Source organism: Geotrypetes seraphini, chromosome 7, assembly GCF_902459505.1.
Source record: "Geotrypetes seraphini chromosome 7, aGeoSer1.1, whole genome shotgun sequence".
Classification (NCBI taxonomy): Eukaryota; Metazoa; Chordata; class Amphibia; order Gymnophiona; family Dermophiidae; genus Geotrypetes; species Geotrypetes seraphini.
In genome coordinates this window covers 12,989,579-13,016,472 of record NC_047090.1, presented here as the reverse complement: position 1 = coordinate 13,016,472, position 26,894 = coordinate 12,989,579, and the positions used below count along the sequence as shown (strand labels likewise).

General features: G+C 43.9%; 1 protein-coding gene across 1 annotated transcript in view; it reads left to right on the top strand.

Annotated features, from left to right (window-relative positions):
• The window catches only part of IL26 (interleukin 26), a 56,320-nt gene that overhangs the window by 11,230 nt on the left and 18,196 nt on the right, over nucleotides 1-26,894 (top strand). The gene's annotated exons all lie outside the window — the stretch shown is intronic.

The window sequence follows — 26,894 nt, the reverse complement described above, 5'->3', positions numbered from 1 at the left end:
AGAATCCTTGGGCCATGGTAGAAACCGCCACCGCAGCTTAGTAAAAGAGGGCCTAAGTGTGGTGAAAGCAATTAGCTTAGCAGGATTTAAAAAAGGTTTTGGATAATTTCCTAAAAGAAAAGTCCATAAGGTGGACTTAAGATGGATTTAATAATAATAATTTTATCTAATCTAATCTAATCCTTAGGTTTTTATACCGCATCATCTCCCCATAGAGCTCGACGCGGTTTACAGTAGGAGAAATAGGAAGGAATTACAACAGAAGGTTAGAGGTAGAAGTGGGAAGAAAATTTACAGGACTTGGGATGGCAAGATATAAGAGTTTCCTTGATTCCTAAGTTGGAGGGAGACTTACATTTTTTGAGAAAAGCCAGGTTTTCAGATGTTTGCGGAAAACTTGGAGAGAGCTCAAGTTCCGAAGAGGGGAGGTAAGGTTGTTCCAGAGCTCAGTGATTTTGAAGTGGAGGGAGGTCCCTAGCTTTCCTGTGTGGGAAATGCCTTTTAGCGAGGGGAAGGATAGTTTTAATTTGTGGGATGATCTGGTGGTATTAGGGTTTGAGGAATTCCAAGAAAGAGGGATAAAGGGAGGGAGGATACCATATAGGATTTTGAAAGTTAAACAGGCGCATTTATAGTGGACCCTGGCGATTATCGGAAGCCAGTGGAGCTCAAAGCGGTTTACAGTGAAAGTCGTGTCTAGAGAGAGTATAGTATTACCAGTAGGATACAGGATAATACAAAGTGAGCAGGTACTGGGTGATTACAATAAGGTAATAACAAGAAAGCAGTTACAGGATGTATACAATAAGATACAGGGTACTGGGTGTTTACAATAAGGTACAAGATATTAACAAGAGAACAGTTACAGGATGGGAAAATCCACTGCTTATTTCTAGGATAAATGGCACAAAATCTGTTTTACTATTTTGGAAACTGGGCTCGATGGACCTTCAGTCTGTCCCACTAAGGCAACTCTTATGTTCTTAAAATGACTGGCATTTGCATAACATCTGGCTCAATGGATGACCTGGATATTCAATGCTGATGCCTGGACACGGCTTGGAATTGAATTCAGCCCTTGACTGTTGACTTTGAAATTCCTGATCATTGTGTGCTGAATATCACCCACTATCAGTTTAGTGGCTGCTAAAAGAAGACTTTTTTGGTCCATCCTTATTCCTGCCCAACTGAGCCTATAAATACACAGATAATATAAAGGTAAAGAGCCATAGACTTGATATACCACCTTTCTCTGTGGATATGTAGTTCACACAGGGTCACCATTTTTTGAGCCACAAAAATCCAGACAAATGGCCCTGCCCTACCCCCACAAACCTCCTCTCTTCTTCCCTGACAAGCTCCAGCCGTGCATGGAGGATGCGCAGATGTGTATGACATCATCTGCACATGCTCAGATGTGGCCGGAGCTTGTCGGAGCTTTCCAAAAACCTGAACAAACTGCCAGGTTTGGAAAGTCCATCCGGGACCCCGTACAGTCCTCTAAAAAGAGGTACATGTCCGGGTTTTCCTGGACGTCTGGACATTGGTAACCCCAAGTTCACATATACTATATGCAGGTACTTTCTCTGTCCCTAATGGTCTCACAACCTAAGTTATATATATGGGGCAATGAAGGCTCAAGTGACTTGCCCAGGGTCAGAAAGAGCAGTGGTGGGAGTTGAACGCAGATGAACAGATTCTCAGTCCACTGCATTAACTGCTAAGCCTATTCCTCCACATCCGGCAGGTCAGCGATTTAAAAGCTACTATATTATCCATATATTTTTTAAAAATACATGGATTGGCCAACTATGTGTTTCACAGACATTTTGCACAAAACTTCATAGAAATGGGCGCAAATAGAGACTGAATACATTCTTTTATCCCATACCTTTATGTTTTTACCTCTTTCCTTTTCCCTATACCTAGATTTATTGTAACCAATCCACATTTTTCTTCCCTTCGTGTTTCTTGACATGTTTGTTCAGTAGTATTTGTAATTAGTTTGTATTTATCCCCCTCCCTTTTATATTTTTACTAGCTGATTACCCGGCATTTTCCAGTTATTTATTTATTCTAATCTTCTATTAGACAGGAAAAGGAATAAAATTGGCCTCACCCTGCTATACCGTCTCTGAAGCTCTAGATGTAGTAGCTCTCTCTTTCATATCCTATAGTCAGGTCTCACGCTGCTGGACTGTTTCTGAAGCTCTAGATGTAGCAGCTCTGTTGCGCAGTGTCACAAGTCTTGTATTCCTCTTCTCGGGATTTTCTTGTATACATTGGTGTTTCATTTTTATAGCCTTTGATTGCACTTGGCCAATTGCCTTACATTTCCCTGGAGGCATTGCTACAGCAATGACAGCCCAGTTCCTTGTGATATCGTTCCCCAAGCTTCACACCATTGGTCAAAGCAGCTCCATCTCTATAAATCTATATAAAACGCATGCCACCCTTTCCCACCCCCACAGTATTTTTTCCCACATAGTATGTGATATGTATACCAAGTCTGGTTAAAATCTGTCCATATATACACACACACACAAATACATCCGATTTTTTATAGATAGATAGATAGATAGATAGTAAACCGCTTAGATTTTAACTTTGGTTTTATATATGTGGTACAGTACTCCCCTGAAATTTGCGAGGGTTCCATTCCAGGAACCCCCGCAATTTTTGCAAAACCGCAAATACGGTTAAAAGGCAGGAGAGGGCAGCTGGGGAGCCGGCAAGTGCAAAATTACTCGTGGTATGCTCTGACCGCCTCTTGCTGTTACTAAAGTCAGGCTACATCAATTAGGAGCTGCTTTGACACGCAGCTCCTGATTGGTGTAGCCTGAATTTAGAAAAGGAAGAGGCAGTCAGAGCATACCGCGAATTAGTGAGTCTACGATTTGCGAACCATGAATTTGCAGAGGAACACTGTATATCAAATAATAATAATAATTTATTTCTTATATACCGCTATACCGTGAAGTTCGAAGCGGTTTACAATAAAGATACATTTGACAGTACATGGGATAGAAACGGTTTACAATAAAGATACGTTTAGTCAGTACATGGGATGCAAGTGGTTTACATTAAAGATTCATTTTGTCAGTACATGGGATACAAGTGGGTTACAGTAAAGATATATTTTGTCAGTACATGGGATGCAAGTGGGTTACAATACAAGTGGTTTACTATCAAGGTGCATTGAACTTGTTTATTGACTGCTGGTGAACACATAATTGGCTTTGAGTTTTGGTTCCACTGTAATATGTATTATAAAATATGCACAATGTCCCGGTGGCAGCTATCTGATAAGCTCTAGAGTCACAATCTTGACTAGACTGTAAGCTCTTTAGAGCAGGGACTGTCTCTTCTGTGTTTTGATGTACAGCGCTATAGAAATGATTAGTAACAGTAGCATGGAATCTTGCTACTCTTTGGGGATTCCAAATAATAGTAACACTCCAGAATGTCAAAGAACAATTACTCGTTACGTCAGGCTCCGTCTCTGGCAGTCTTCAAATCCAAACTCCAGCCCACCTGCTAATCATTTCCTCTGTAATTCCCCCACCTGAGCACTGTGTATTGATGCACCTTCTTGTCTAGTTTGTCTGTCTTGACTAGTTTGTAAGCTCTTTGGAACAGGGACTGTCTCTTCTATGTTTTGATGATAGGTGATAGGCTCCGGAGTAATCTAAGGAAATATATTTTTACAGAAAGGGTGGTAGACGCGTGGAATAGTCTCCCAGTAGAGGTGGTAGAGACAAAGACTTGTCTGAATTCAAGAAAGCTTGGGATCTCTTCGGGAGAGGAGATATTGAATACTGTGGATGGTCAGACTGGATGAGACATTCGACCTTTATCTGTCATCATGTTTGTATTACCATAAAGCTCTATGACCTCACAATACAGGTGTAAAGAGCCTTAGCCTATAGGTAAAGGAGGAGATAGTGAATGCTGTGGATGGGCAGATTGGATGGGCCATTCAGCCTTTATCTGCCATCATGTTTCTATGTTGATGTACAGTGCTATGTCTACTAGTGCTACAGAAATGATTAGTAATATTAGCAGTACAAGATTACAGAAATACCAGCATTTACATGTGCGTCTCACAAATACATAGAAAATCTGATTTTAGAGAGCCAGGATTTACACATGCAGATTGTGAATATGTGGAAATAGAGAGGAGGTGTGGTCTAGATAGGATGTAAAAAAAAAAAAAAAGGAAAAAAGTGTATATTCTCCATTTCAGAAGGGGAATGAACCAGTGGTGTCGTAAGGGGAGTGCGGTCCCCGCCGGGCGCAGGCACCCAACCGCCTCTCCATCTCGACTCCCCTGCCACACATTTGCCCCCTCTCCTTGCATGTCTTGGATCACCGGCACAATGCGGGCAAATGGAAAGTTGAAAAAGGTACAGGGGAAGGGAAGGGGGGGGGGGCACGCGTGTAGCAGGGGATATCGGGAAGGAGCGGGGGAGGGGTGCCACTGCCATTCAACCCCCCAAATCAAGGTTGGAATTGATACATGATCCCAAGGAGGTCTAGATTTTATTAAGGTGTTCATTTTGAGCAGCATTCCACAGAAGGAATGAGGGAAGGTCACCCCCCTAGAGGTTGGAACCTGGATGTCTCAGTTCTTCATGTGGTTAAAAAAAGACATACTATTTCCTGTCAGTCCACTAGAGGGCAGTGCTCTCTAGTTGAACACAGTCGATTTCTCATTCAAGGGGAGAAAAGGCAGCTGATCATAGCTTTTATTTGATTAGTTCTACCTTTGTATGGAATCCTACTCAACATTATGCGTGTGTGTGTGAAAAATAGTTAAGCATGTGTGTGTTCAATGGCGCAGTAAGGCGGAGCAGGGGGCCTGTCCGCCCCAGGCGCAGTCTTGATACGAACGATGGCACCCATCCTGCTCTCCGACACCCCCCCTTGCTCCTTCCCGCTCCCCCCCCCTGCTGCAACCCTTCCTTATCCCGCGGGAGCAGCATTATGAACTTGCTGCCCAACTTCGATGTTGACTCTCTTTGACGCCACTTCCGGCGGGTCTCGTGCCTAGGGAGTGGCATCAGAGGGATAGCCAATGTGACGCAGGCAGCGAGTTTGTGATGTTGCGGGGGAAGGGATGGGTGTGCGCATGTGGCGAGGGCGGGGCGCCATGGCCCCTAGCTATGCCGCTGTGGGTGTGTGTGAAATAGCAGTTAAGTGGTTAAGTGCAGATAAGCGCCATTCTATTACCTGACATGTTAAGTGTTCTAGTGCCGTGTTTTCCTACATTGGTCCTAGTCCCCCCTTGCCAGTCAGGTTTTCAGGATATCCACAATGAATATGCCTGACAAAGCTTTGGAATGGAGGCAGTGTATGCAAATCACTTTCATGCATATTCATTGTGGATATCCTGAAAACCTGATTGGCAAGGGAGGGCCTCCAAGCAGATGCAAGCCTTATGGCCCATACGGATTGCCCATCCTTATCATCTGCTGTCTCTTTCCCCCCTGGGAGATACCCACATGCCTGTCCCACATGTTTTCTTGAATTCAGATACATCACGTCCACTGGGAGGTCATTCCACGCATCCAGTAGTTTAATCATCCCCCACCTGGCATCCTGTCTTGATTGATTAGATTATGTGCTCATTCGAGCAGGGACTGCGTCCTTCGTGACTCTGTACAGCGCTGGTAGCGTTCTAGACATAATTAATAGTACATGTAGTAGCACGGTGCCTAGATTTTAGTTGTCTGACTTTTAGTGTCCTTTGTAGAATTACGCTCCAACCCCTGGATTCTATATATAACAATGGAATTTTGGCTCTGAAATTTGCATGTGGCAATTAATTAGCTTACAAGCCAATTAAATGATATTAATACAGTTAATTTCCAAGAATTGAAATTTGTGCACGCATCTCCCCATTTCTTATTCTATAACCCCACATGCCTAAATCCCATGGCGCACTACTCAAAAGGGGTGTGGCCAGGGATGTGGCAGGGGCATTCCTAAAAGCTGAACCTTAATTGGCTACGTGACTACGTGGCTACGTGACAGAGAGGGTGGTGAACATAAGAATAGCCTTATTGGGTCAGCCCAGTGGTCCATCAAGTCCAGTAGCCCATTCTCACGGTGGCCAATCCAGGTCACTAGAAAGGAGTAGCAACATTCCATACAGAATCCCAAGGAATAGCAAGATTCCGGAATCCCAAAAAGTAACAAGATTCTAGAATCCCAAAGAGTAGCAACCTTCCATGCTACCGATCCAGGGTAAGCAGAGGCTTTCCCCCTGTCTGTCTCAATAGCAGACTATGGACTTTTACTCCAGGAACTTGTCCAAACCTGTCTTAAAACCAGCTACACTATCCGCTTTAACCACAACCTCTGGCCACCGTGAGAACAGGCTACTGGGTTTGATGGACCATTGGTCTGACCCAGCAAGGTTATTCTTATGTTCTCTGATGGAAAGAGGTTTTACTCCAGATGTTATCAGAAATGCACTGGCTTACAGTTTCCAAGGAGTTCTTATTTACTGAAGATAGACAAAGATTTTCAGTTGGAAGGAAAAATTGTCACGGTGAAAGAGCATGGAGTTACCTTCTGCTAGTGCTACCATTCCACCTCCATACAGCAGGGGCTGCCAGCCCAAGACTGAGCAGACTACATGTCCCAGACTGCACTGGGCTTTACAGCTCAGTGCTGTGCCGCCTTATCAAGGGGGTGGGACTCAGCAGGGAGGTGTTTATCTGCCACAAAGGAGAATCATGGGGGGAGGTCCCCACAAGAGGGAAAAATCTCTGAGGAAGGAAGGAGTCTCGGGGAGCAAGAGATTTGCCCTTCCCTGAGGGAGCCTTGGAAAGGTAACTGGTCTCTAAGGAGAATAATTGTGGAAGTGACTTAAGGCCATGTGCTTTGCGTCTTTCTGAGTCTGTGAAGAAACAGACTCAGGTCTCTAGAAAAATGAAAAGCTTTCTGGCTGTTGCACCTTTTGTACAGTGGTTGGTTGGGCTGTTTTTGAGCGCACGTGGGCAGGGCTCCAGCTGAGCCTGGACCGGACTCTGCCACAGTCACTCGACAGCCTGTGTGGTTTCTTTTGGGTTAGAGATGCAAACAGTTCAGTAGCAGATGCTACTTGAATAGATGGGTCCACGGAGTCTCCAGCTAATGCCCACCCCAAAAGTTATTTCCATAAAGCTATTAACTTCCACCTACCAGTAGAACAGTGTGGGATGGTTACTGTGCTCCTAAACCAGTTTGAGGACTGGCTGTCATGGAACAAGCCTTCCCACGCTCAGCTTATGAAAGTTACCCTGTCCAGAACCTTCTGCTCTAGCTGCTAAATACTGTGTCCCAAAACGTCACACTGCCTTCTCTTAGGATATTTGCAGAGCTGGACGGCAGCTAAAGTTCTCTGAAGACTGCCAAACCTACGGTTCATTCTCCATATCCTTTACAACTTAGTCCAGGGAGAATTCTTTTCTCTCCCCTCACAAGAGACAGAGAGTTAGATTATAATTAGAAAAGATCAAAAGTCTCTTATTAGGATGAATCTGCCATGCTTTCTTCCAGATTCCAGTGGAAACCAGTCGGAACAATCCAACACCTTCTCCCTTGACTTCCAAGATGCCATCAGCTGAATGTGCCCTCTCCAGAGAAATATAGTAAAGCTTTCCTGTTGTAAGACAGGCAAACTCCAAACTCTATATGTGGAGGTGGGGAGAGGAAAGGGAAAATGAAAGTCTTGCCTTGGGGGTTTGGGAAGGAGAGATGAAATTAATTCTGGTCCTGGGGGGGAGTAGGGAGGGAAGGGAAGGGGAGATGAGATGCTGGATACTTGGAGTTGGTGGTGGGGGGGGAGGGTTTAGGGAAAGAAAGGGCAGATTCTGGACACAGGAAAGGGGTGGAGAATGGAAGGGAAAATAGGGTCTTGATAAGGAAGAGGTAGGGCATGGAGCTGAAGATTCACTAGGAGAGGGGTAGAGGAGGGAAGATGAAATGCTGGCCTGGGGGGAAGGGGTGGGTAAGGAAGGAGAGATGAAATTAATTCTGGTCCTAGGGGGAGTGGTGATGGAAGGGAAGGGGATATGAGATGCTAGATACTTGGTGGCGGCGGGGTTTAGGGAAAGAAAGGGCAGATTCTGGACACAGAGAGGGGGTAGAGAATGGAAGGGAAGATGGGGTCTTGACAAGGAAGAGGGAGGGCAAGGAGCTGAAGATTCACTAGTGCATCAGACCTACATACAAGATGACAATTCTGGACATGGGGAGAGGAGGGAAGATAAAATGCTGGTCGGGGGGTGGGGGGGAGGGTAAGGAAGGAGAGATGAAATTAATTCTGGTCCTAGGGGAAGTGGGGATGGAAGGGAAGGGGATATGAGATGCTGGATACTTGGTGGCGGCGGGGTTTAGGGAAAGAAAGGGCAGATTCTGGACACAGGGAGAGGGTAGAGAATGGAAGGGAAGATGGGGTCTTGACAAGGAAGAGGGAGGGCACGGAGCTGAAGATTCACTAGTGCATCAGACCTACTGACAAGATGACAATTCTGGACCCGGGGGAGGGGAAGAGGAGGGAAGATGAAATGCCGGTCTGGGGGGTAGAGAAGGGGAGAGGAGAGCTGCAGCAAAGTGCTGCGCAGAGACAGAAGCCTGGAAGGGACAGGCCCACTGATGCTTTGCAACACTGTAGCCCTGGCTGCTAGAAACAATGCTTATGATGATGTTTCTGTAGCATCAAGCAGGAAGCTAACTTTACCACAGAATTTCAGCGTGCAGACGCCAGCTATAAGAGCCGCTGAGGCCAGGGAGTATCCTACTGCATTTTACCATGGTATTCAGCAAAAGATCCAGAGGGGCCGATAGCTGCTGAGAAGGAAACGGATTAGGGGAGGGAACTGGAAGTGAAGAAATGATTCTCATGACACCAGCAGCAAAGGCTATGGGTAGTAGTGAGACTGCTGTCTCAACATAAGTGCAGATTGTTGTACATAAGAACATAAGAATTGCCCTACTGGGACAGGCCAAAGGTCCATCAAACCCAACCGTGACCATCCCAGGTCACACAAGTGCCAAGCAGAGACCCAAAGAGTAGCAACATTCCAGGGCTGAGACTGTGATGTCATAATGCCTCAGTCCACCAATAAGAGCCAACCTCAGCAGTGATGACACAATGGCTCACATAAGAACATAAGAGTTGCCATACTGGGACAGGCCAAAGGTCCATCAAGCCCAGTATCCTGTTTCTAACCGTGACCATCCCAGGTCACACAAGTGCCAAGCAGAGATCCAAAGAGTAGCAACATTCCAGGGCTGAGACTGTGATGTCATAATGCCTCATTCCACCAATAAGAGCCAACCTCATCAGTGATGTCACAATGGTTTGATTGTCCTAGAGTTGGCTCACATAATAACATAAGAGTTGCCATATTGGGACAGACCGAAGGTCCATCAAGCCCAGTATCCTGTTTCCAACAGTGGCCAACCCAGGTCCCAAGTACCTGGCAGAGACCCAAAGAGTAGCAACATTCCAGGGCTGAGACTGTGATGTCATAATGCCTCAGTCCACCAATAAGAGCCAACCTCAGCAGTGATGTCACAATGGCTCACATAAGAACATAAGAGTTGCCATACTGGGACAGGCCAAAGGTCCATCAAGCCCAGTATCCTGTTTCCAACAGTGGCCAACCCAGGTCCCAAGTACCTGGCAGAAACCCAAAGAGTAGCAACATTCCAGAGCTGAGATTGTGATATCATAATGCCTCATTCCACCAATGCCTAAGAGCCAACCTCAGCAATGATGTCACAATGGCTTCACTGCCCTATACTTGGCTCACATAAGAACTGACAAACTGAAGGTCCATCAAGCCCAGTATCCTGTTTCCAACAGTGGCCAACCTAGGTCACAAGTACCTAGCTAGATCCCAAGTAGTAAAATAATTTTATGCTGCTTATCCGAAGAATAAGCAGTGGATTTCCCCAAGCTATCTCAATAATGGTCTATGGACTTCTCTTTTAGGAAATTATCCAAGCCTGTTCTATGCCTGATTTCACCACATTCTTTGGAGGAATGGGTGTGGCCAGGGGCGGAACAGGGCAAGGCCATGTGTCCAGGTTTCTCTGTCTTCAAATATGGTAACCCAAGGGCAGGGGTGTCAAAGTCCCTCCTTGAGGGCCGCAATCCAGTCGGGTTTTCAGGATTTCCCCAATGAATATGCATGAGATCTATTAGCATATAATGAAAGCAGTGCATGCAAATCGATCTCATGCATATTCATTGGGGAAATCCTGAAAACCTGACTGGATTGCGGCCCTCAAGGAGGGACTTTGAGACCCCTAGATTAGAGTGTCTATGTCAGGGATGGGCAACTCCGGTCCTCGAGGGCTGGAATCCAGTCGGGTTTTCAGGATTTCCCCAATGAATATGCATGAGATCTATTAGCATATAATGAAAGCAGTGCATGCAAATCGATCTCATGCATATTCATTGGGGAAATCCTGAAAACCCGACTGGATTGCGGCCCTCGAGGAGGAACTTTGACACCCCTGCCCTAGGGGGATGAGGAAGAAAGACATCAGATTGTGGAGGTGATGAGGGTGTCGATGCCAAAGACCCTTGAGCCCACTATGCTATTTGACTCCTTCACTCTGTCACACCTACTGTCTAGCTCTGCTTACACTTTCTTATCAGTCCATATGCTACACATCCACTTTCACCCTATGCTGTCCATAGAGTTAGTGTTACCATATGGTTCCAGAAAATGGAGGATGAATTGAGACATCTGAGTTTTACTTCTGTTTCCTTCAGTGGAAGTAAAACCCAGATGACTCAATCTATTCTCCTTTTTCCAGAGCCATATGGTAACTCTATACAGAGGGTAAGTGGAACCATGGTCCTTGAGGGCCACGACCCATGGTGAGACCCCATCTGGAATTCTGTGTACAATTCTGGAGGCCGCATTATCAAAAAGATGTGCGGAGAGTTGAGTTGGTTCAGCGAATGGCCACCAGGATGGTCTCAGGTCTCAAGGATCTCCCGTATGAGGAACGACTGGATAAGTTGCAGCTATACTCACTCGAGGAACGCAGAGAGAGGGGAGACATGATTGAGACGTTCAAATATGTCACAGGCCGTATCGAGGTGGAAGAGGATCTCTTTTTCCTTAAAGGACCCACGGCGACAAGAGGGCATCCGTTGAAAATCAGGGGTGGGAAATTTCATGGCGACACCAGAAAATATTTCTTCACCGAAAGGGTGGTTGATCGCTGGAATAATCTTCCACAACAGGTAATTGAGGCCAGCAGCGTGTCAGATTTTAAGAAAAGATGGGATTGGCACGTGGGAGCTCTTCACGGAGGTAGTTAGGGGGGTGGGCCATTAGGGTGGGCAGACTAGATGGGCCGTGGCCCTTTTCTGCCATCATGTTCTATGTTTCTATGACCCTTTTGGATTTTCAGGATTTCCACAATGAATATGCATGAGATTTATTAGCATATAAATGAAAGCAGTGCACGCAAATCAATCTCATGCACATTCATTGTGGAAATTCTGAAAATGCAGCTGGGTTGTGATTGTTCACACATGTGTTAGGGTATATTGTGTTGATGTCAGTAGCATACTCCACTAGGGTTACCAAATTTTGCATCTGGTAAAAGAGACATGTTTTAAGAAAGATTCACTGAAAGAACTGCTCAGTCTTTATCAAGACATCCTGGGTTGGTTCTCAGAGTTTTTTCCCTCCACTTTTTGGACTTTCTAACATCTAGAACATAAGAATAGACTTACTGGGTCAGACCAATGTTCCATCAAGCCCAGTAGCCCGTTCTCACGGTGGCCAATCCAGGTCCCTAGTACCTGGCAAAAACCCAAAAGAGTAGCAACATTCCAAACAGAATCCCAAGGAATAGCAAGATTCCGGAATCCCAAAGAGTAGCAACATTCCATTCCACCGATCCAGGGCAAGCAGTGGCTTCCCCCATGTCTTTCTCAATAACAGACTGTGGACTTTTCCTCCAGGAATTTGTTCAAACATTTCTTAAAACCAGCTACGCCAGGGGTGTTCAATGTCAGTCCTCGAGGGCCGCAATCCAGTCGGGTTTTCAGGATTTCCCCAATGAATATGCATGAGATCTATTAGCATACAATGAAAGCAGTGCATGCAAATAGACCTCATGTATATTCATTGGGGAAATCCTGAAAATCCGACTGGACTGCGGCCCTCGAGGACCAACATTGGACACCCCTGAGCTACGCTATCCGCTCTTACCACATCCTCTGGCAACGTGTTCCAGAGCTTAATTATTCTCTGAGTGACAAAAAATTTCCTCCTATTGGTTTTAAAAGTATTTCCCTGTAACTTCATCGAATGTCCCCTAGTCCAGTGGTTTCCAACCCTGTCCTGGAGGACCACCAGGCCAATCAGGTTTTCAGTCTAGCCCTAATGAATATGCATGAGAGATATTTGCATATAATAGAAGTGACAGGCATGCAAATCTGCTCCATGCATATTCATTAGGGCTAGCCTGAAAACCCAATTGGCCTAATGGTCCTCCAGGACAGGGTTGGGAACCACTGCCCTAGTCTTTGTCATTTTTGAAAGAGTGAAAAATCGATTCACTTGTACCCGTTCTACTCCACTCAGGATTTTGTAGATTTCAATCATGTCTGAAAATGTCTTGCCTGATGAGGAGTGTGGATTTGTTAATACTCATTGAATTGGCAGGTACAAACTCCCTGCTGGGCAGTCTATCTAAAAATTAAAATTCCCTGTGCATCCTTTGCAAGAACCTCCCTGGCTCGCTTTTTCGCTGTGATAGAGGAGGGGGGAGGGGGGAAAGGATTTTTCAGAAGATGCTTTTTTCCATTCTGAAAATTGTCCCCTGAAACTCTAGGAAGCAACTGCCATCATTTTCCAACCTGAAAAGTCATTTTTATCTTGCGCAATGTCTGTGGTTTTGGCATCTTACTCAGAGGATAATAATTGTGGCACTTGGGTCTTTGTTGTACGAGAGGAAATTGTTTTCAAGAACATAAAGCCACAATGTATCCTGCCAGTGGAAAAGACCTGCCAAGTCACATCATAGGAAACAGTTAAAACTGATAGTCACCAATATCCATGCCACTAGCTAATAGAAACATGATGGCAGATAAAGGCCACATGGCTCATCTGCTGCATCCGCTATCTCCTCCTCTTCCTATTGGCTAAGGCTCTTAACATTTGCATCCCCTCTCCCTATTGGCTAAGGCTCTTTACATCTGCATTGTGAGGTCATAGAGCTTTATGGTTATAGAAACATGATGGCAGATAATGGCCACATGGCTTATCTGCAGCATGCACTATCTCCTCCTCTTCCTATTGGCTAAGGCTCTTAACATTTGCATCTCCTCTTCCTATTGGCTAAGGCTCTTTACATCTGCATTGCGGGGTCATAGAGCAATATTGTTATAAGATAAGGTGCTCATAATCAAAACAGAAATATGTCTAAAAATCTGCCCAAATTGGCATTTGGATGACCTAAAAGACAGGTCTGGACGACCTGTTTTAGACATATTTCTGTGCCGTTAATCGAAACGTTAATCATTCAAGTGTTTTTTAGACGTATCCAGAGACTTTTTAGGCCTCTGAATCCCGCTGTGCGCCCAGAGCTGAAGAAGTGGATAGGGCAGACTTGGACTTAGTCGTACTGCAGGGCTAATCGAAAGTTTTACCAAGCTGCCTGGACGGAACTTATATGTTGTGACTTAGGCGATCTAAAAACAGGTCTAAGTGCCCAGAAGGTATCCAAAGTAACCAGATAACCACTGCGGACACAAAGTACAGACCCCCACACATTCCCCCAGTGATCACTGACCCCCCCCCACACCGCCATAAAAATTGGAATAAAATCGTACATACCTGCCTCCAGAACATTGGCATCTGGCATAGGAAAGCCTAGTAGAGCTGCACAGAGGTGGCTTAAGTAGTCTGGGGGGTGGGCTAGTGAACCATGGAGAGGAGGACCCAGGCCCACAAGCCATTCTATCCACTACATTCATGGTGGAAAATCTGAGCCCATCAAAACCCTACTGTACTGCCATATAGGTGGCACCTGCAGCCATAAGGGCTAGTGGGGTTGTAGACAGGTGGGTATAGTAAAATCAGATAAAGAAAAATCTGAACCTTGGTCCAACCCCTGCGACATACCACAAGGATCCCCACTATCTCCTACTCTGTTCAACCTATACACTGCCTCTCTCGGAACATACTTGGATAATCTAGGCATAACCACCCATAGTTATGCAGATGGCATTACCATTCTCAGACCTTTTGATCAGCCAAAGACTGCCATGAGAAACACACTACACCGAACACTAGAAAGATTTGGATGAAAGATCACAACTGAAAATTCATCCTCCTCGAAAATGACAAAGTCCCAACCATAACCAATATAGAAATCAACTCAATCAACTATCCCATCCAAACCACCATAAAACTACTAGGAATGACTATAGACCGATGCTGCACCATGCAACCGCAAATAAATAAAACAATACAGAAATCCTTCGCAGTTATGAGGAACCTAAGACAAGTCTGGAAATTCTTCGAAAGAACACAATTCCAGCTGATAGTATAATCCCTAATCCTAAATCTACTAGATTACTGCATCATCCTCTACCTCCCCTGCTACAATGACTAAACAACTACATACAATCCAAAATACAGCTCTGAGACTCATCTACTCATTGAGGAAGCATGACCATATTACAGAAGCATACATCAACTCACACTGGCTACCAATCCAACAAAGAATACTATTTAAATTTTACTGTATGTTATTTAAAACCCTAAATGGAGACAGCCCAACCTACCTGAACAACCGCCTCATCCAAACCACCTCAATCAGACATAGAAAAACACCCCCCCCCATTCACCCCCCCCCCCCCCGATCAAAGAAGTTAAACGGAAAAACTATACGATGGCCTCCTGGCCACTCAAGCAGCAAAATTAGATAACCAGATCTCCAATCTACTGATAACGACCCCAGCCTACAAGATGTTCAGAAAAGAAATCAAAACTATACAAAATCCCCTGGACCGGATGGAATTCACCCGAGAGTCTTAAAGGAATTGAAGGTTGAAATCGGAGAGTTATTGCACAAACTTGCAAACCTGACAATCAGAACTGGACAGATACCGGACGACTGGAGGATAGCGAACGTCACGCCAATTTTCAAAAAAGGATCGAGAGGGGAACCGGGCAACTATAGGCCTGTGAGTCTTACGTCGGTCCCCGGCAAGATGGTTGAAGCACTGATCAAGGATAGCATAGTCCGGCACTTGGACGCACACGACTTGATGAAACCCAGTCAACATGGATTCAGGAAAGGGAAATCATGTTTGACGAATTTACTCCAATTTTTTGAGACCGTAAACGAGCAAATTGATAGTGGGAAGCCTGTGGACATAATATACTTGGACTTCCAGAAAGCGTTCGACAAAGTTCCACACGAAAGACTTCTCAGGAAACTACAAAGCCATGGCATAGAGGGAGATATACAAAGATGGATAGGCAAATGGCTGGAAAACCGAAAGCAGAGAGTGGGCATAAATGGGAAGTTCTCCGACTGGGAGAAAGTGACTAGTGGTGTACCCCAGGGCTCGGTACTTGGGCCGATCCTTTTTAATATTTATATCAATGACCTGGAGGAAGGAACATCCAGTGAGATCATCAAGTTTGCAGACGATACAAAACTATGCCGGGCAATCAGATCGCAGGAGGATAGAGAGAAACTCCAGAGCGACTTGTGTCGGTTAGAAACATGGGCGGAGAAATGGCAGATGAAGTTCAATGTGGAGAAATGCAAGGTAATGCATTTAGGCAATAAGAATAAGGAATACGAGTATACAATGTCAGGTGCAACTCTGGGGAAGAGTGAACAAGAAAGGGACCTGGGTGTACTGATAGATAAGACCCTGAAGCCGTCGGCACAATGCGCGGCAGCGGCAAAGAAGGCAAATAGAATGTTGGGCATGATAAAGAAAGGAATCTCGAGTAGATCGGAGAAAGTTATAATGCCGCTTTATAGGGCAATGGTCAGACCACACTTGGAATACTGCGTCCAACATTGGTCTCCCTACCTAAAGAAGGATATAAAACTGCTGGAGAGGGTGCAGAGACGAGCAACAAAACTGGTGAAGGGTATGGAGAGACTGGAATATGAGGATAGACTTATAACACTGGGATTGTTCTCCCTTGAGAAAAGGAGAATGCGTGGGGATATGATCGAGACCTTCAAAATACTGAAAGGAATCGACAAAATAGAGCAGAGAAGATTATTTACACTGTCCAATTTGACACGGACTAGAGGACATGGAATGAAGCTGAGGGGGGACAGGTTCAGGACTAATATCAGGAAGTTCTGCTTCACTCAGAGAGTGGTTGACACCTGGAATGCCCTCCCAGAGGAGATTATTGCGGAATCGACCGTCCTAGGCTTCAAGAGCAAACTAGATGCATATCTCCTTAAGAGAGGCATATAAAGATATGGTGGACTATAAATTACGCCAGGTGTACACCTGGCGGGGCCTCCGCGTGTGCGGATCGCCGGACTTGATGGACCGAAGGTCTGATCCGGTGATGGCAGTTCTTATGTTCTTATGTTCTTATGTTCTCTTCAAGAAATTCCTGAAACAGTCCTAACATCACAGATACCTCCCTCCCTCCCTCTTCCCGCCACACAGAAACTACCGGACTTACTCTTTACCTCTCTAGAAATGACAAACGATCTTCCATTGTAACCCACCGTTTATAATTCTTTTGTAATCCGCCTTGAACCGCAAGGTAAGGGCGGAATAGAAATCTCTAATGTAATGTCATGTAATAGTAGATCACCATGACCTTTAAGGGAGTTGCGGTGAGGTTCAACATGGATAAGTGTAAACTGATGCAGAAAAGAAAACTCCAGCCCTTGAGATCAGCCGGGGCTGGTGGCGAGAAGTGCAGCCCCGCTTTTAACCCACGGTTTTAACACGGGCTCGCAGAGAGGCAGGGTGGAAGAGAGCAGGGTGCTTTTTTGATGGTTTCAGGGCTGCAGGGCTGGGATTTCAGGCAGAGAGCAGGACGGTCGGAAAGGACATGACCGACTGGTCCCAAGCAGTCGTTTCTTTTGTTCGGCCAGCCCAGTCGGTGTTCCTGAAGTTTTTATAGTGAATCGCTTCCTTCGCAGATCGGATCGGATCGGGAATAAGGTTAGTGAATGGGGGTGGGGGAGGTCGCAAAGTGATTGCAAACCGATCGGTACACGATTGGTTTGCTTAGTAAATCTAGCCCTAAGTGTTTCCTAAATAAGAGGTGATAAGTACTTCCCCCGTCAGTTTTTCTCTGGTTATTTGTGCTAGTGTGAACATTACCACACAATCTGAAAAAGAAATACTGGAAATACCAGGAAGTACTTCTTCACAGAAAGGGTGGTGGATCATTGGAACAAACTTCCGGTGCAGGTGATCAAGGCCACCAGCGTGCTCGACTTTAAGAATAGATGGGACATCCACGTGGGATCCCTACGAGGGTCGAGCTAAGGAACTAAGTCATCAGCACTCAGACTTAATGGGGTGGGTCAGTAGAATGGGCAGACTTGATGGGCTGTAGCCCTTTTCTGCCGTCATCTTTCTATGTTTCTATGTTTCTACCAGGACTGAGGGGGAGGGGCATGCCATAAAGCTATTAAGTTGCATGTTTACGTTTATTAAAATTTGATTTACCGCTAAAGCTTGCAACAGATCAAAGTGGTTTACATCTATAAAATCATTAAACAAATGGAACTCTAGAATACATTAAAGGACAGACCTAAAACCGTGCTCAGCGCTGTGTTTTGTAACATTTGTAAACGTCTAATATTGGCGTTAGAAATACTGGCATATGCGATGCTGCAGTAATCGATTTTGGATGTAAAGAAAGCATGACTTAAAGTACGGAAATCCTAATTGAATGTGGGGCACCCAGGGCAATGGCAACCCCTGCGCAGTGGTTAAAGCTAAGGCCTCAGCACCCTGAGGTTTTCGGTTCAAACCCACGCTGATCCTTGTGACCCTGGGCAAGTCACTTAATCCCCCCATTGCCCCAGGTCCATTAGATAGATTATGAGCCCACAGGGACAGACAAGGAAAAATGCTTGAGTACCTGAATAAATTCATGTAAACCATTCTGAGCTCCCCTGGGAGAATGGTATAGAAATTGACCTCTAAACCATGATAGCGGTTATGAGCGCAGGGAGCCACGCAGAATGCGCCATGCAGATGATACCAAGATTTGTAACAGAGTAGACACCGAAGAGGGAGTGGAAAATATGAAAAAGGATCTGCAAAAGTTAGAGGAATGGTCTAATGCCTGGCAACTAAAATTCAATGCAAAGAAATGCAGAGTAATGCATTTGGGGATTAATAATAGGAAGGAACCGTATATGCTGGGAGGAGAGAAGCTGATATGCACGGACGGGGAGAGGGACCTTGGGGTGATAGTGTCCGAAGATCTAAAGGCGAAAAAACAGTGTGACAAGGCAGTGGCTGCTGCCAGAAGGATTCTGGGCTGTATAAAGAGAGGCGTAGTCAGTAGAAGGAAGAAGGTGTTGATGCCCCTGTACAGGTCATTGGTGAGGCCCCACTTGGAGTATTATGTTCAGTTTTGGAGACCGTATCTGGCGAAAGACGTAAGAAGACTTGAGGCGGTCCAGAGGAGGGCGACGAAAATGATAGGAGGCTTGCGCCAGAAGACGTATGAGGAGAGACTGGAAGCCCTGAATATGTATACCCTAGAGGAAAGGAGAGACAGGGGAGATATGATTCAGACGTTCAAATACTTGAAGGGTATTAACGTAGAACAAAATCTTTTCCAGAGAAAGGAAAATGGTAAAACCAGAGGACATAATTTGAGGTTGAGGGGTGGTAGATTCAGGGGCAATGTTAGGAAATTCTACTTTACGGAGAGGGTAGTGGATGCCTGGAATGCGCTCCCGAGAGAGGTGGTGGAGAGTAAAACGGTGACTGAGTTCAAAGAAGCGTGGGATGAACACAGAGGATTTAGAATCAGAAAATAATATTAAATATTGAACTAAGGCCAGTACTGGGCAGACTTGCACGGTCTGTGTCTGTGTATGGCCGTTTGGTGGAGGATGGGCTGGGGAGGGCTTCAATGGCTGGGAGGGTGTAGATGGGCTGGAGTAAGTCTTAACAGTGATTTCGGCAGTTGGAACCCAAGCACAGTACCGGGTAAAGCTTTGGATTCTCGCCCAGAAATAGCTAAGAAGAAAAAAAAAAATAATAATAATTTAAATTGAATCAGGTTGGGCAGACTGGATGGACCATTCGGGTCTTTATCTGCCGTCATCTACTATGTTACTATGCTGCTCCCAGTGCTCTATGAATTAACATGCGTTAAACCCATTTGCTAGGCCCCTTAGGCTTATAAGTTTGGCTGATAACTGGGCACAAATTTAAGCTTCTAAATTTCAGATTTTTCTTTTTAAAAAAAAAAAAAAACCGAGCCCATCATTATATTTCTTTCTTTATTAGCTACATTTGAATCTTGTCTATACCTATAGATGGGAAATTGTTTGATTTTTTTGTTGCATCTCTCTGTTGGGATTACTTTTAGTTGCATCGTAAACATAAATCTTTCTCACAAAATATAGGGTCTATTTATTTTATTGCTCACTTAAAATAAGGTCGATAAAGTGGACAGGATTCTTCTCACCTCCTTCCGTTATCTTGACCTGTAAAGTGAAAACTGATGCCCCTAAATGTATTTTAAGTTTTTCATTCACCTTGACAGATCTGTGGCTGCCAAATACAAAACACATTTCTCTTCTGCCTCTACCTTTCATCGGTCGGGGCATTTCCTGTCACACTTTAAAGGGAAGTCCTGCTAATCCGCTGCTCTGTGAACTGTGGAGTCTGGTTCACTTTCTGAAGTTTAAGGTGCGGGTAAAGTCTGACCAGAAAAATTCTGCCCAGGTCAGTTGGGTCATACAAGAGCCAGAAATAGTCACATTGGGACCAAAAGCTTTTTCCATCTGTTCCCAGCTGGTGGAGAGGCAGGAGGGGTGACTCTGCAGAATGCTGTGGCGTTAGGGGTTCCTGTGTGGCGAGAAAAAAAATGACTTGCTTATCTTAATGGGAGGTAACTTTAAAGAAAAAGCAAAGAGCAGGGAGACCAGGGAAATTCCCCCTCAAGGGACCACGCCGGAGCACCTCAGAAAACAGCGATACCTCATCTTACCTGGCAGGAATCTCCCCTGACATTTTGAAGAAGGTGATAGGAAATACAGATGATCACACAGCAAGTGGGCAGAGGGGGCAGGTAAGATCCTCCCAAAGGGGGTGCAGAAAGGATTTCCCTGGGAGCAAAGGGCACATTTATTGGAAATCAATTTCAACCACAGAGAGGCTGATTCATGAAGTTTGTACATTGGAAATGCCGCTTTCTTTACCGACAAGCCCATTTTCCGCAACTGGAGCTTTTGACTAATAAAGTGGGGGGATTCGGTGTTAAAATGCACCTGCAGACACCCGAACGAACTCCATAATTTACTAATTAGAATTTATTTACTACCTTTTTGAAGAAATTCACCCAAAGCGGCATGACATGGGCTTAGGCTGTAAAAATAACAGTGCGAGTTATAGCATAGCGTGCAACTGACAGCCTCAGAGCAATATATGCAATACATTATTGTAATAAGACAGCACAGAGTGTAAGATGAGGTGGATTATACAGACAGATAAGACAGTAATAGGAGTTAGGCAGGGGAGAGTGTGGCGCAGCGGTTAAAGCTACAGCCTCAGCATCGTGAGGTTGTGAGTTCAAACCCACGCTGCTCCCTGTGACCCTGCGCAAGTCACTTAATCCCCCCCCCCCTTGCCCCAGGTACATAGATAGATTGTGAGCCATTCAGGACAGATAGTGAAAAATGCTTGAGTACCTGAATAAATCCATATTAACTATTCTGAGCTCCCCTGAATGAATGACTAGTGTGAAAAGTTCCAGCCTCTGATAAGCAGAGCTGGTATTGTGACATCATAATGTCTCCTCATTCCACCAATGCCTAAGACCACATCTAGCGCACATCCTCTATCCAATTCTGTGGTCACCCAGTCAAAGAAATTGATCAGATTTGCCTGACAAGACCTACCTCTAGTGAATCCATGTTGCCTCCGGTCCTGTAATCCACTGGATTCCAGAAACGTCACCATTCTCTGTTTTAAAAGCATTTCCATTAATTTGCTTACCACAGAAATCAGACTTACCATCCTGTAATTCCCTACTTCTTCCTTACTTCCACTTTTGTGGAGAGGGACCACATCCGCCCTTCGCCAGTCCTCCGGTACCACTCCTGACTCTAGAGACTCGTTGAAAAGGTCAGTCAGCAGAGCTACCAGAACTTTCCTAAGTTCCTTCAGCACCCTCAGGTGTACACCATCCAGCCCCATCACCTTATCTACCTTTATTTTAGCTAGCTCCTGAAAATCGATCAGGGTCTATTACTCCTCCATCCCTATTCACGTTTGTCTTCTGCAGTCCTGCTCCTGGCGCTTCAGCCATGAACACAGAACAGAAATATCTGTTAAGCAATTCGGCCTTTTCTTTATCAGCTTCTACATATTCCTCCCCTTCACCTTTGAGTCTTACAATGCCACCTTTGCATTTCTTCCTATCACTAATATATCTAAAAAATGTCTTGTCTCCCCATTATACCATGTCAGCTATTTTTTCTTCCATTTGTATCTTTGCTTTCCTGACTACTCGACCAACCTCTCTTAACTTTTCCAGATATTTTTGCCTGTCTTCCTCTTTGTGAGATCTTTTTAGTTTATGAAAACTAACCTCTTATTCCTTACCTTCTCAGCTACTACTTTTGATAAACAAAGCAGCCTTCTTTTCCTCTTACTTTTACTTATTTGCCTCACAAAAAGGTTTGTCGCCCTTACAATTGCTCTTTTCAGTGTTGCCCACCGCATTTCCACTCCTTCCAGACATTCCCATTCACACAAAAATTCCTTGACGTAAACCCCCGTCCAAACAAAGTTAGTTTAAAAAAAAATCTAGCACCTTTGCTTTTGAATGAGCCCTCTCTATACCCATTTTAATATTAAACCGTACTATTCAGTGATCACTGGATGCAGGACGATCACCCATTGTAACATCAGAAACACTTTCCCTGTTTGTAAGCACGAAGTCCAGTATGACCCCCATCCCGTGTGGGTTCTATTACCAACTGCTGGAACAGTTCTCCTTGTAGAGAATCCAGAATCTCCCTACTTCTAGAATAGGGATACCCCAATCAACATCTGGCATGTTAAAATCACCTATCAGCAAGACTTCCCATTTTTTAGAGATATTCTGAATGTCTACTATTAAATCTCTATCTATTTCTTCCTTCTGTGAAGGAAGCCTGTATATCACACCAATGTAAATATATTCACCATTCCCTCTTTCCAAATCGATCTTCTTCCTTGCCCTGCAGATCCTGCAATTGTGTGGCTTTAATAGGTTCTTTAACGCTACTCCTCATCCTTTTCTTCCTACCCTGTCTTTCTTGAACAGATTATAGCCCGGTATAACTACATCCCAGTCATGGTTCTCTGTGAACCATGTCTCTGTGATCGGCACTATATCCAACTCCCCTTCTGCCATCACAGCTTCTAGATCCAGAATCTTGTTTCCCATACTTCGAGCCTCATCAGTGACGTCACAATAGCTTGATTGTCCTAGACTTGGTTGACTTGGTTCACTTATGATTTCTAGAGTGGCGCAGTGGTTAAAGCTACAGGCTCAGGGTGATGATGCTGAGGAACTGAAAGAAATCACGGTGATTCTGGAAGATGTACTAAGCCAAATTGACAGGTTAAAAAGTGATAAATCAACTGAACCAGAAGGTACACATCCCAAGGTAATGAAAGGACTCAAGCGCGAAATTGCTGACCTGCTTTTAGTGATCTGTAACTTGCCGCTAAAATCATCTTTAGTACCTGAAGATTGGAGGGTGGCCGATTTTTATAAAGGGTTCTAGGGGAGATCTGGGAAATTACAGACTTGGTAGCCTGACTTCAGTGCCAGGCAAAATTGTGGAAACAATTATATAAAATAATATTGTGGAACACGTAGACAAACATGATTTCGTGGTACACAGAGTCAGCATGGGTTCAGCCAAGAGAGGTCCTGCCAAACCAATTTGTTTGACGTCTTTGAAGGTGTGAATATACATGTGGATAAAAGTTTAGCTGGTTGAGGTAGTTCATCTAGATTTTTAGAAAGCTTTTGACAAAGTTCCTCACGAGAGGCTCCTGAGAAAATTAAAGAGTCATGGGATAGGATGCAATGTTCATTTGTGGATTAGGAATTGGTAATTGGACAGAAAATAGGATTAAATGGCCATTTTTCTTAATGGAGGAGGATAAATAGTGGAGTGCTGATGAGGTCTGTACTGGGACCAGAGCTATTTAACATACTTATAAATGATCTGGAAATTGGAATGATGAGTGAGGTGATTAAATTTGCAGATGACACTAAACTGTTCAAAGTCGTTAAAACGCATGCAGACTGTGGAAAATTGCAGACGGACCTTAGGAAATTGGAAGACTGGGCATCCAAGTGGCAGATGAAATTGAATGTGGACAAATTCAAAGTGATGCACATTGGGAAGAATAACCCAAATCACAGTTACCAGACGCTAGGGTCCACCTTGGGGTCCACCTATGAAAAGGTTCTGGGTGTCAGTGTAGACGCTAAGCTGACATTTTCTGCCCAGTGTTTTGCTGCGGCAAAAAAAGAAAACAGGATGCTAGGAATTATTGAGAAAGAGAAGGTAAATAAAACCAAGAATATTATAAAGCCTTTGTATCGGTTCCATGGTGCGTCCTCACCTTTAGTATTGCACACAGTTTTGGTCATCGTATCTCAAAAAAGATATAGAGGAATTAGAAGAGATTCAAAGAAGAACGGCCAACATGATAAAGGGGATGGAATGCCTCTCATATGAGGAAAGAATAAAGAGGTTGGGGGCTCTTCAGCTTGGAAAAGAGACGGTTAAGGGGGGGGATATGATTGAGGTCTACAAAATCCTGAGCGATGTAGAACAGGTAACTGATTTTTCACCCTTTCAAAAATCAGGGAACAAAAATCAGGGAACAGTAACCCAACACAAGGGCTCGACTCCGTTAACAAAATATTAATAAATTATACAAGATATTAGAGCAGAAACTATCTTTTAGGCCAAAATTTTATCTTTTATGGTTGATTATTTGAAAAAGAAAAATTAGTAAATTTCTGAAATAAATATGTCTTCAATGCTTTACGAAAAGTGGGTAGATGAGAGAGAACTCTAATTATAGAAGGAAGGTCATTCCAAACTTTTATGAATAGAAAAGAAAATAATCGACAAAAGTTGGCCATAGTTTTTATTCCTTTAACAGTGGGAAAGCCAAGTTTATATTTCTCAATGAACTTACCTGGGAATACTTTTAAAACAAATAGGAGGAAATACTTTTTTTACTCAAAGAATACGAGTTAAACTCTGGAGGTGGTTGCAGTAGTTAGTGTAGCTAGGTTTAAAACAGGTTTGGACAAGTTCCTGGATGAAAAGTCCTTAGTCTGTTATTGAGACAGACATGGAGGAAACCACTGCTTGCCCTGGATCGGTAGCATGGAATGTTGCTACTATTTGGGACTCCAGAACCTTGTAATTCTTAGGAATTCTAGAATCATGTTACTCTTTGGAATTCTGTATGGAATGTTGCCACTATTTGGGATTCCAGAACCTTGTAATTCTTAGGAATTCCAGAATCATGTTACTCTTTGGAATTCTGTATGGAATGTTGCCACTATTTGGGATTCCAGAACCTTGTAATTCTTAGGAATTCCAGAATCATGTTACTCTTTGGAATTCTGTATGGAATGTTGCCACTATTTGGGATTCCAGAACCTTGTAATTCTTAGGAATTCCAGAATCATGTTACTCTTTGGAATTCTGTATGGAATGTTGCCACTATTTGGGATTCCAGAACCTTGTAATTCTTAGGAATTCTAGAATCATGTTACTCTTTGGAATTCTGTATGGAATGTTGCTACTATTTGGGTTTCTGCCAGGTACTTGTGACCTGGATTGACCACTGTTCAAAGCTGGAGACTGGGCTAGGCGGACCATTGGTCTGATCTAGTATAGCTGTTCTTATGTAATACATATCCTTTTATCATTGCTGTTGATGGTGCAGCTCTGTAAGACGCAGTTATTTGTAGACGCCTTTCTCTAGCCAATAATTTTCCTCTCTGGCAGAGTTGATAAACTATTCATGATCTTTACTATCGATGACCCTACATTGCGACTATTACTCTTACTTTCTCCCTTTCTCTGATTACCTCTATAACCTACCTACATATATTCGACGACTTTCATTTTAATTATTTCGCTGATTGCCTTCTTATTGTAAACCACCTTGAACTACTATGGCTTTGGCGGTATATAAGAATAAAATTATTATTATTATTACTATGCAAGCTATGGTATTATTTTGTAGACATGATTTCTGAGGATTGTTTGTAAGTTGATTTGATCATGTTTTTGTTTTAAAATTATGTATGTAAATTATGTAAACTGTTTAGCTTTAAATGGTATTGAAATTTTTTAAATAAATAATTGCAGACATGCCACAGTGATAAAATGCAAGAGCATCATAGAGACGGTCAGATAAGGAACCTTTACTAATTCATTATCTAATCTAATCTTAGATTTATGTATCGAATCATCCCTAAAAAAAAAAAATTAAAAAATTAATTGTTAAAAAAATTGAAACAACATTGTTAAGATTTTTCTGAAAACCTGAAGCAAAATGCAAGATCTTATTTGAGAAGGTAGATCATGCCACAATGCAGTTAATAAAAACAAACATGAACGAACCATTTTACTGACTGATCTGATACCTTTAATAGAGGAAAAGGAGAGTTTGTACGTATGAATGGTTCTACATCCCGAGAATATTGACTATTTTAAGGATCATGGAATCAAAGAGTCCACGTATAATGTTAAATACTATACAAGCACATTTGAACTGGACTCAAAAACAAAATGGAAGCCAATGTTGGATCGTTATGGATGATGAGGAAATGGAGAACATAGTTGTAGATAAAGACATATGGCCCTTCCATACCCCCTGTGCTTGTCCTATGTTTTCTTCAATTCAAACACTATCCATTAGGGAGGCTGTCCATGTATGAAGCACCCTTTCTGTAAAGAAATATTTCCTTAGATTCCAACCCCCTTTTATCTTACGATCCCTTATTTCAGAATTCCTTACTGTTGAAGGAAGCCTGATATCGGTGCATTTATACCATGGAGATATTTAAGTGTCTCTATCATTTCTTCCATTTCCCCTTTCCAGGGCCAGCCCAATGGTATCTAACGCCTCCCTCCCACCTCGTAGTTCAGGGTTTTCCCTTTCCTACCCCTCTTTATTCCAGCTGTGATTGCTGTGGCTCTATCTAGTGTGATGAAGCCCTCTCGCCAACCACGACCACTGCCAACATATGTTACCACTATAGGCACTCTAGTGGGCTTGCCCTAATCCTAAGGCTTCCACTGGAGCTAAGAAAGGCTTCTGGAGGGGGTTCAAAGAAGGATTGGATAAGTTCCTAAAGGATACGGGGATTGATGGATACAGATAGAGGTAAGGATAGGTTATGAAAGGGTATAGATAAAGGATTAAGGGGACTAAAGGGTTTAGATAAGGATCATCTTACAGGTCATGGACCTGATGGGCCGCCGCGGGTGCGGACTGCTGGGCGCGATGGACCTTCTGGTCTGACCTAGCGGAGGCAACTTCTTATGTTCTTATGGAGTCTACCTTTTTGTAGCAGACAGGACTGGTCCTGAGAAATCCCTTTCTACTGTTGCTGAGC